Below are 9,580 nucleotides of genomic sequence, written 5' to 3' on the forward strand. Positions count from 1 at the left end.
CTGCAAGGAGATGAAGCCAGTCAGTCCTAGAGGAAATCAACCCTGAATTTTCATTGGAAGGACTGTTGCTGAAGCTGAAGCTCCAATACCTTGGTCACCTCGTGTGAAGAGCTGACTCATTGGAAAAGACCCTGATGCTGGGAAAGATTGAAGGCAGGAGGAGAAGGGGATGACAGAGGATGAGATGGTTGGATGGCATCACCAACTCAATGGACATGAGTTTGAGCAAACTCCAGGAGATGGTGAAGGACAGGGAAAGCCCAGGGTGTTGCAGTCCATGGAGTTGCAAAGAGTCTGACGTGACTTAGCAACTGAGCAACAAAAAATGAGAGAATTAGGCTAGGATGCTAGTCTTCTGATCAATTACTGTAAAGAGAAGTGACGCTCTGGGTCCCATCTCTGAATGGCAAAATGTGCCCTTGCTGCAGTGGTATAACCCCTTCTCAACTCCTCTGTGCTGTTAGGATACAACTGAGCACCTGACTGACATGTGTTCTTTTCCCCCATCACGTGATCTCTCAGCCTCAGCACCACTGACATTTGAGACCCGTTGGGTCTTTGTTGTGGAGGTGTCCTGGGCATGGCAGCAGGCTTAGCAGCATCCCTGGTCTTTACCCACCAGGTGCCAGTTCCTCCCTCCCTCTCCCCAAGTCAGGACACCCCATAATCTTTCCAGGCAACGCCCAGTGTCCCCTAGGGAATAAACTGGCCCAGAGGAGAGCCATGACTCCAGATGCACAGCAAGATAGATCAAGCTGCACCTTCAGAAACATGTGCCTGGATAGGAGCACAGAGCATAGAAATAGATTTTAGATGAAAACTGTCTCAGCCAGAAAGTCATCTCAGAAAAGATATGTGTGGTCATGGAAGCCAAATAACCAAGCAATACAGACCTTAACTGTTAGAGTTAAACAGATATTTACTTATTTTTTTTCTGAAGCAATAAACAAATTGTCTCTAGGAGAAGGAAAAACAATACAATTCAGTAATAAAGGGGATATACACACAGTCCACATGCTCTTGTATGTTAAGCAGGGGGAACTCATGGCAGTAACCATTTGTTTGAGATCACTGGTGAGCAGGACCCATATATTTCTTTGGTAATAGTCCTTATAGATCTTCAGTGGTTGACTAAAATACCAACTCAGAGTCACGTCATCTGTTCTCTACCTCTGTTTAGCTCAAAGCAAACAGTGCAGTGCTCTTAGTTCTTGAGGTAGACACAAGATTTTTCCTTATTCACTTGGTTTGGTTTATGCTTTCCAGAATCTGGGCAATATTCACACTCATTAGCAGATTCATTTTTCCCCTGCTTAAGTTCATAAATGGATGGACTGCATAAATCCACTAGTGAGGGTTTTCCTCTCCTGCTGAGTATGCAATTGCAACTCCTTTTGCTTTCAGGGAATGGTCCTAATTCATTGGTTCCTTCATTCAGTCAATCAACAAACAAACATGGCGTGCCTGGTGGGATGTGAAACACTGTACCACTCACTGTAGGGAATGGATGGAGCTGCAGATAGAATGGGGGCCCTTCGTTTTGCTCAACTTGAGGAGGGAGGCAATAAACAAGTAATATAAATAAATAAGAGAGGAGGAGCCTGGAGGGCTATGGTCCATGGGATTGGAAAGAGTTGAACATGACTGAGTGACTAACACACACACATAAATATATAAATGGAAAGATGAAATGAATACAAATTATAAGGGGAAAAAAAGAGCAATGTGACTGTAATCAGGATGGAGTGAGATCAGGGGTCTTGTTTAGGTAAGAAGGTTGAGGAAGGCAGACCTGAGGAGACAGTATTTGGTCTGCTGCCTATAGGATGAGATAAAGCTGAGAATTTCAAGAGCTAGAGGAAGGTAAAGAATCTTCCAAGAACAGGAAAGACCATAGTCTGGTGAGCCAGGGGCTGAGTGGTGGGAAAGAATGCTGGAGAGAGGAGGGAGGTGCAGATCATAAAGACCTCTTTGCATTTAAATTTTGGCCTCAAAATTTCCCTCAGGAAGGGAATATGGTGAAGGCTTAAGCTGGAGATTGGAGAAGGCTATGTGTCTAAAGTTTTAGAATATTATTTTGTCTGCTGTGTAGGAACTGAATTGGAAAATAAGAGTGGGAACAGAAAGAATAGGAGGCCATTGGATCTGTGATAAAAGATGGTGGGGCACTGAGGGTGGTGGGAGTGGAGAGAGAGGTGTGAACTGACCTGAGATGTGTGTTGGGTGCAGGACAGATGGGATATGTTTATCAGAACAACAGCCTCTTGAAGATGTCTATGTCTAATTCCAGAATCTGTGATTGTGTTACCTTCAGTGGAAGAAGGCCCTAGGGCTTTTTGAACTTCTGATGCTTTTGAACTGTGGTGTTGGAGAAGACTCTTGAGAGTCCCTTGGACTGCAAGGAGATCCGGCCAGTCCATCCTAAAGGAGATCAGTCCTGACTATTCATTGGAAGGACTGATGCTGAAGCTGAAACTCTAATACTTTGGCCACCTGATGCGAAGAACTGACTCACTGGAAAAAACCCTGATGCTGGGAAAGATTGAAGGTGGGAGGAGAAGGGGACGACAGAGGATGAGATGTTGGATGGCATCACCGACTCAGTGGACATGAGTCTGAGTAAACTCTGGGAGTTGGTGATGGCCAGGGAGGCCTGTCTCGCTGCAGTCCATGGGGTTGCAAAGAGTCGGACATGACTGAGTGACTGAACTGAACTGATGGAAGAAGGACTTTGGAGATGTGAGTAAGAATACAGACCTTGAGATGGGAAGATTATCTTGGATTACCTGAGTAGGTCTGATCTAATGGAACCTTAAAAGCAGAGACTCTTTCCTAGATGAAACAGAGATGCAATGGAAGAGGTAGGAAACATGAGAGGGACTCAACCCATCATCACTGGCTTTGAAGATGGAGAAAGGGGACTCAGAGCCAAGATGTGTAGGGGACTTCTAGAAACTGTGGAAGGCTCTGAGCTGGTAGCCAACAAGGAAAAGGGCTCTCAGTCTAACAACTGCAAGGAAGACAATTCTGCCAATAGCCTGAATTAACAAGGAGATGGGCTTAACCCTACGGCCTCTGGATTTCCTCAGAGTAACCCATTCCAGCACTCTTGCCTGAAGAATCCCATGGTCAGAGGAACCTATGGGCAACAGTCCATAGGATGGCAAATAGTTGGGCAAGACTGAAGCAACTTAGCATGCATGCCTGGCACTGGAGTCTCCAATAAGGCCATAACTCTGCTGACACCTTGATTTTAGCCCAAGGAGATTCATGCCAGACTCGTGACTTTCAAAACAGTTAAAATGATGAATTTGTATTGTATAAGCCACACGATTGTGGGAATTGATTAGAACAGTGATAGGAAAATAATACATGGAACTTCATGGCTGGTTGAATGTGGAGGGTGGAAAGGACGCAGATGGCCCATGTAAGTTTTCATCCTGATCACCCAGTGGGCAACAACGTCATATAATGAGGTGCAGAAAGCTCATGGAAAAACAGATCATGGAGAGTGGAAACCATAATTCTGTTTTGGTCACTGATGTTTTAGAAGTTTGAGATGCCTGTAAGATATTTAAATGGAGGAACTAAACAGGAGATCAGTTATGTAATTCTGGGGTTCAGAGGAGAAGTCTGAACTTATGATATATTTTTGGACTAGAAAGAACACAGGTGATACTTGCAAATGTGGGGCTAACCCAGCAGACCTAAGAAGGGAGTGTAGATGGAGAAGCAGGACTAAAGTCCAACTCACAGACATTGCAATACACAGAGGTTGTGTAGGACAGTGAAGAAGAGAGCAAAGGTGACCAAAAAGGAGTCCAGGTAGGTGGGGAGAAGGGTAGAAGGGACAGTATCAGAAACTCAAGGGAAGGAGAAGGATGTGTCCTGTATATGAAGACGGAACTGTGCCTAAAGCTGCAGAGGTCTTGCGATGACATAGAAGTGCCACTGAATTTGGCACTGGTCACAGTCCTTGACAAGACCCCATGAGTATACAGGACTACAAGGAAGAGATGGCAGGAGGTGGGGGTGCTTAGGTGCCTAAATTCAGACAGTGGGTCGAACAACCTGTTTCACAGGAAACAGGAGCAAAAAGTGAAGAAGATTTGGCCAGAGTTGACTGAGGTCAAGAAATGTCTTTTAAAGATAGATCAGGCTTGTGTGCTGACATGAATAATCTGGTAAGGAGGAATAAATATATCTGAGTGGGGGAGAGAGAGAGAGGGAGAAAGAGGAATAGCGAGGAGTAGAATATGTGAGAAGAGAACAGGAGATGGGACCCAGAAGACAAGCAGAGGAATTTACCAGTTTTGTTCACTGTATCAGGAAAGAAAGGGGGATTGATAGAGATGCTGGTAGGTCTATAGATTTGTTGGTGGGAGGATGAAAAAGAATAAAAACTTCAGGCAGCATCATAGCCTGGACTTTCTATATGAGTAGTCCCTTAAAAGCAACTTGGGGGTCATAATCCAATATGACTCATATTTCAGATATGAGGAGGGAGGACACTGAGTCACTTTGATCCCAGTGACATTTTTGTGATTGTGCTAGATACATTTATGACATCTGTAAGAAGAAAGTCTACAATGCTGAGCAAAATAATGCCTTTGGGAAGGCACATTAATGGGCAAAAATAACTACCAGACTTGCCTCTTTTACTTCTTCATACCTCATGATTCTTTGGTCATTTTATTGTCGAGTATCTGAGAGGTTGACCAGCAAGCCCTTGTCAAGACCTTGCGCTGCCATCTGACTGTGGTAATGGTGTCTTTTTGAGTAAAACCATTTGTCTTCCCAGGTGAACTTGGAACCGGAGATGGTCACTATTGAACTGACATCATAGTGTCATGATGGCTAAGATCCTGGAAGCATCTTTTTCCTGAGTTATCTGGACTATTAGTATATGCATGGGTTTTTAGGACTCAACAAGGAGAAAGAAAATGTTAGAATTTTTATGGTAGCAACTTTTATTCTCTGAAAAAATTTTGTTTATGGTAATGTATACAGAATATTGTGTGTTTGTGTGCTCCGTCGTGCTCAACTCTTTGCTACCCGATGAACTGTAGCCTGCCATGCTCCTCTGCCCATAGAATTTCCCAGACAAGAATACTGCAGGGGGTTGCCATTTCCTACTCCAGGGGATCTTCCTAACTCAGGGATCAAATCTGTGTTTCTTGTGTCCCCTATATTAGCAGGTGGATTCTTTACTACTAGCATCACCTGGGTAATACAGTAATATATGCAAGCCATTTACAGCTTAATAAGACTCCATAGAATAGTGACTGTGTTCAAAACCTGTATCCCAAGAGAGGAAAGTGATCAAAGTCATTTGTGGACCACTACTCTAAATATCTAAGACACTGACTAAAGTATTCTGGCACTCATCATCTTCTTCTCCTCCTCCTCCTTCTTTTCAAGAGACCCCCTGGTTCCCATAGCACGATGTGATGGGTTGCTTTGAATGGTTTTGCAGCCTGGCGGGAACTTACCCTCCACTCAAGGATAAGCAAGGTCTGGGCCTGGTCCCCTTTATTAGTGGAGCTGCTTGATGAGGAGAACTTATCTGTGAGAGCGGAGTGGGGAGGGGGGCCAGGACCAATGGTTGAGGGCCCTCCCAGGTTGACCAGAAGTCAAGGCATCACACACTATGAAGCCTCCATTTTGGTTCTTATGCCACGAGGAAGGCAGCAGAACAGTCTGGCTAAAGCAGGGATTATAAGCCCAGGGTCCTGCCCACCCAGTGTATTATCCCTCAGGGGGTGGGTTCTGCCTGTCAACCACAGACCCCAGCGGGTCGCTCTGAGCACTGCTGAGAAAGTTCTGCGCTAGAAGACCCTTCCTCAGCCACGGACTTCTTGCGCTTGCTCATGCGTCTATCTGTGCGGACTCTCTTCTGCCCAATGCACTGAAGCTGTGTGCGTCTCTGTTCCGCCTGGCTGTCCAGCACTGCCAACAACTTGTGAGCCCTGACCTCCACGTCCCCAGCATGACCTCTGCATCCCCAGCACATTACCATCCCATGTCCTGTTCCCCAAATCCTCACTGCCCCACTGCTGACCTGGACACACTCAGGCACGCACTGCCCCATGTGCACATCTAGTCTCAGTTCTCAGCACATGGCTGCAGCCTTCCCTGCAGCCCCCCTTAGGTTTTTGTTAGGATTTTTCACAGGCTCTTCCTTCCTGCTGACTCTGGTCCCCATCTCTACTTTCCTTTCCAGGCTTGCTTCAAACTTTCTACTGCAAAGAGGTCCCTAGTAGTTACTTTATTTGGTAGCCTCTGGTAAAGCGTCTGCCTACAATGTGGGATACCTGGGTTCAATCCCTGGGTCGGGAAGATCTCCTGGAGAAGAAAATGGCAACCCACTCCAGTATTCTTGCCTGGAAAATCCTATGGACAGAGGAGCCTGGTAGGCTACAGTACATGGGGTTGCAAAGAGATGGACACAACTGAGCAACTTCACTTTCTTTCTTTAGCCATCAAATAAGGGCTTCCTTGTGCCTCAGATGGTAAAAAAAACCTGCCTGCAATGCAGGAAACCTGGGTTCAATCCCTGGGTAAGGAATATCCCCTGGGAAAGGGAATGGCCTCCCACTCTAGCCTTCTTGCTTGGAGAATTCCATGGACAGAGGAGCCTGGTGGCCTACAGTCCACAGGGTTGCAAAGAGTCAGAAACTACTGAGTGACTAAAACTTTCACTTCAGCATCAAATATCATAGAGGGCCTTCTCTGACTTTTAATTTGTGGTTCCTTCTTTATTCTTTTTAAATTGAGACATAATCAATATACATTATATTAGATTCAGATGTATAATGTAATCATCTAACATTTGTATATATTGTAGAATGATCATCACATTAAGTCCAGTTAACATCTGTTACTAAAACATCACCTATTGCTGAAAATTTATTTTCTTGTGGTGAGAACCTCTAAGACATTAAAATTCCTTTTTCTTTTCACATTCAGAAATTTATGGCAAATTTTAAGTTGAAATGTGACTATTGTTAAATAGTGTGTTAAATGCTACACACACACACACACACACACACACACCCCTGTGCACGGTGGTCATGGGACAATAAAGCAATGGATTTTCATCATTGGCATTTTCTGTGGTGGCTCTATGCCAGGAGTCTCACCTGATGGGTTTGGGTCATAGAGGACCTTCCACAGAGAATGGAGGATGCCCTGGCTGCTTCTGAGTTGAGACCTGAAGGACTGGCTCACAGAAGAAAGAGGAAAAGTTTGGGGGATGCCCTGCTAGAGAGGGAGAAGGAATCCCACCCCTCCCCTCCTGGAGGATGATGAGGAAGATGATGGACTTAGAGAGATCACTTTCCTTCCAGGCTGAAGTCCCAGGAAGGAGTGAACGATCCAGGGAGGGAGCTGGAAGGATGCTTGGGCGGCCTCCCAAGGGGTGGTATCAGCATCTGGGGCTGGACAGGGATCTGGCAGCTCTGCTCCTGGTACCCTGGCTTGTACAGGCAGAGAGAGCAGAAGGCTGTGGGTCAGCGGAGGCTGGGGACCAGATACCGAAGCTGGAGGAGGCTCACACTTGGCAAACAGCACAAATGACAAGGGCCAGCAACATGACCAGCCGGTCCCGGCACAGGTGCCAAGGAGAAGCTGAGACCAGTGCCCTTTGCTGCAGAGACTGGATCAGACCAGCCAACCAAGAGGTGGTGGAATCACGGGGTATGAGTCTGAAAAACCGAGTCCTTACCTAAAGGACTGGGAGCCATCTTGCCCTTCACACTGGGCTCTTGATGGGCAAGTTTAAAGCCTGTGTCCTTGTGTCTGTCCTCAGCTTTTAAGGATGATTATAACAATTGTAAAAAAGAAAGATGGTTGGCAGGTCTACACAGTGTTCCAGCGACAGTGACGACCCTGCCGTATTATGACTGTGTAACCGTATACAGGCCTGAGAGGCACCATTCTGTACTGATTGGTTGGCCCAGATGTAGCTCCTCTGCAGCGGCCACCCAGAGGCAGGTGAGTCGGCGTGCATGGCTGTGTGCCTGAGGGAGACAGTGCATATTTCCAGGGCCTTGTGTTCTCGGCTCCCCAGCAAGGCCATTTGTGAAATGAAGTCATCACTATCCCACCCATCTGAACCCAAGGGGCTATACCCCATGATTTTTTTTTAATGGTAACGACTAGTAGCCCCTGTGTGTTTCCTCTGTGCCGGGCTTTGTTCTGCATTCTGGCTCAGAACAAACCTTTGGTGGGTCTTCTTTTACTGAACTTATTTGACAAGCAAGGATATGAGGACCTAAGTATTTATGATCTGCTGACAACTAGTAAGTGGGAGGCTCAGAATTTGGTTTCATCAAGACTGTCTCCAAACCTGCTTTTTTAAAAAACGAGTTCTGGTTGGTCTTTTAAAGAAATTTTTATTTACTTGTTGGACTGTGCTGGGTCTTTGTCGCTGTGAGGACTTCTCTCCAGTTGTGCTGGGCGGGCTTCTCATTACAGTGGCTCCTCTTGTTGCAGATCACAGGCTCTAGGGTGGATGGGCTTCAGTACTCACAGCATGTGGGCTCAGCAATTTTGGCTCCTGGGCTCCAGAGCACAGGCCAAATAGTTATGGTGCAAGAGCTTATTTTCTCTACAGCGTGTGGAATCTTCCCAGATCAGGGGTCAAACACAAGTCTCCTGCAATGGCAGGAGGATTCTTTACCACTGCACTACCTGGGAAGCCCTGGTCAGTCTTACTAAAGAAAATTTTTGTGCAATTTACATTTTCATCAGTCCCTTCTGGCATGCTTCTAATGGTATCAGAGTCACCTAGGAACTGAATCACAATGATTTCACAATTCATTTAATGGCAACTGGCCATCAGCAAATTAGCAATGGTTATCTTAAGAAGTTATCATACTGGCTGTGCTGTTATTTCTTGAGGTTGACCAGATACCTAAAATCACAGACCTTTTCTACATAAGATATACTGTATAAATGAGACTTGGTTTACCATCAGCATTTATAAAGCCAGATTGACTGAAAGAACTAGGTCTGGAGACACAAGCATGGTCTTAATATACTGAAGGCTTGGCCTGCCCTGACTATTACAAAATCAGAAGCATGAGAATATTCACAGAAAATGTTGTATTTTTTAATGCCTCATGCATGACAGGCAGCTTGCAGCTACACACATGGTAATCTTGGATTTACAAAGCCCTGGAAGTTAGGAGAGCCACACTAGAGTGATGATTTAAGGAACTGCTGATATCTGGGAAGAACTATTCAACCTACTTGAATTATTAAGCACGTGCCTTTACGAGGATCTTTCCATTTCATTTTGCAAGTGTACACATACTCTTGGGTAGCTTCTACAAGCTACAATACCCTGTGGCATATTTAAAGGTTATAAACAATAGCACTTTTAGCTTTGCTTTTGCTTTAATGGCCAAATGAAGGGGATAAGTAAGTGAGTGTACTGGCTTCTCTTACCTGCATTAGGAGTGATTTGAGGGTAAGTATTTTCATGTAGCCATAGGGAGCCAAATAAGACACTTGAAAATAGTTTTTTTCATTTTAAATTAAGATATAGGTCTCACCCCTTATTTGTTTCATTTTA

The 9,580-nt window shown here is 45.3% G+C and overlaps 1 non-coding gene across 1 annotated transcript; it reads right to left on the bottom strand.

The window, feature by feature from the left end:
• Window positions 1-8,968: 8,968 nt before the first annotated feature.
• On the bottom strand, window positions 8,969-9,100 carry LOC122445657. Its single transcript, XR_006270616.1, has one exon. It is a non-coding gene; the product is annotated as a small nucleolar RNA SNORA72 (small nucleolar RNA).
• Between the last annotated feature and the right edge of the window lie 480 nt (window positions 9,101-9,580).

Source organism: Cervus canadensis, chromosome 7 (assembly GCF_019320065.1).
Source record: "Cervus canadensis isolate Bull #8, Minnesota chromosome 7, ASM1932006v1, whole genome shotgun sequence".
In the NCBI taxonomy this organism is placed as follows: domain Eukaryota; kingdom Metazoa; phylum Chordata; class Mammalia; order Artiodactyla; family Cervidae; genus Cervus; species Cervus canadensis.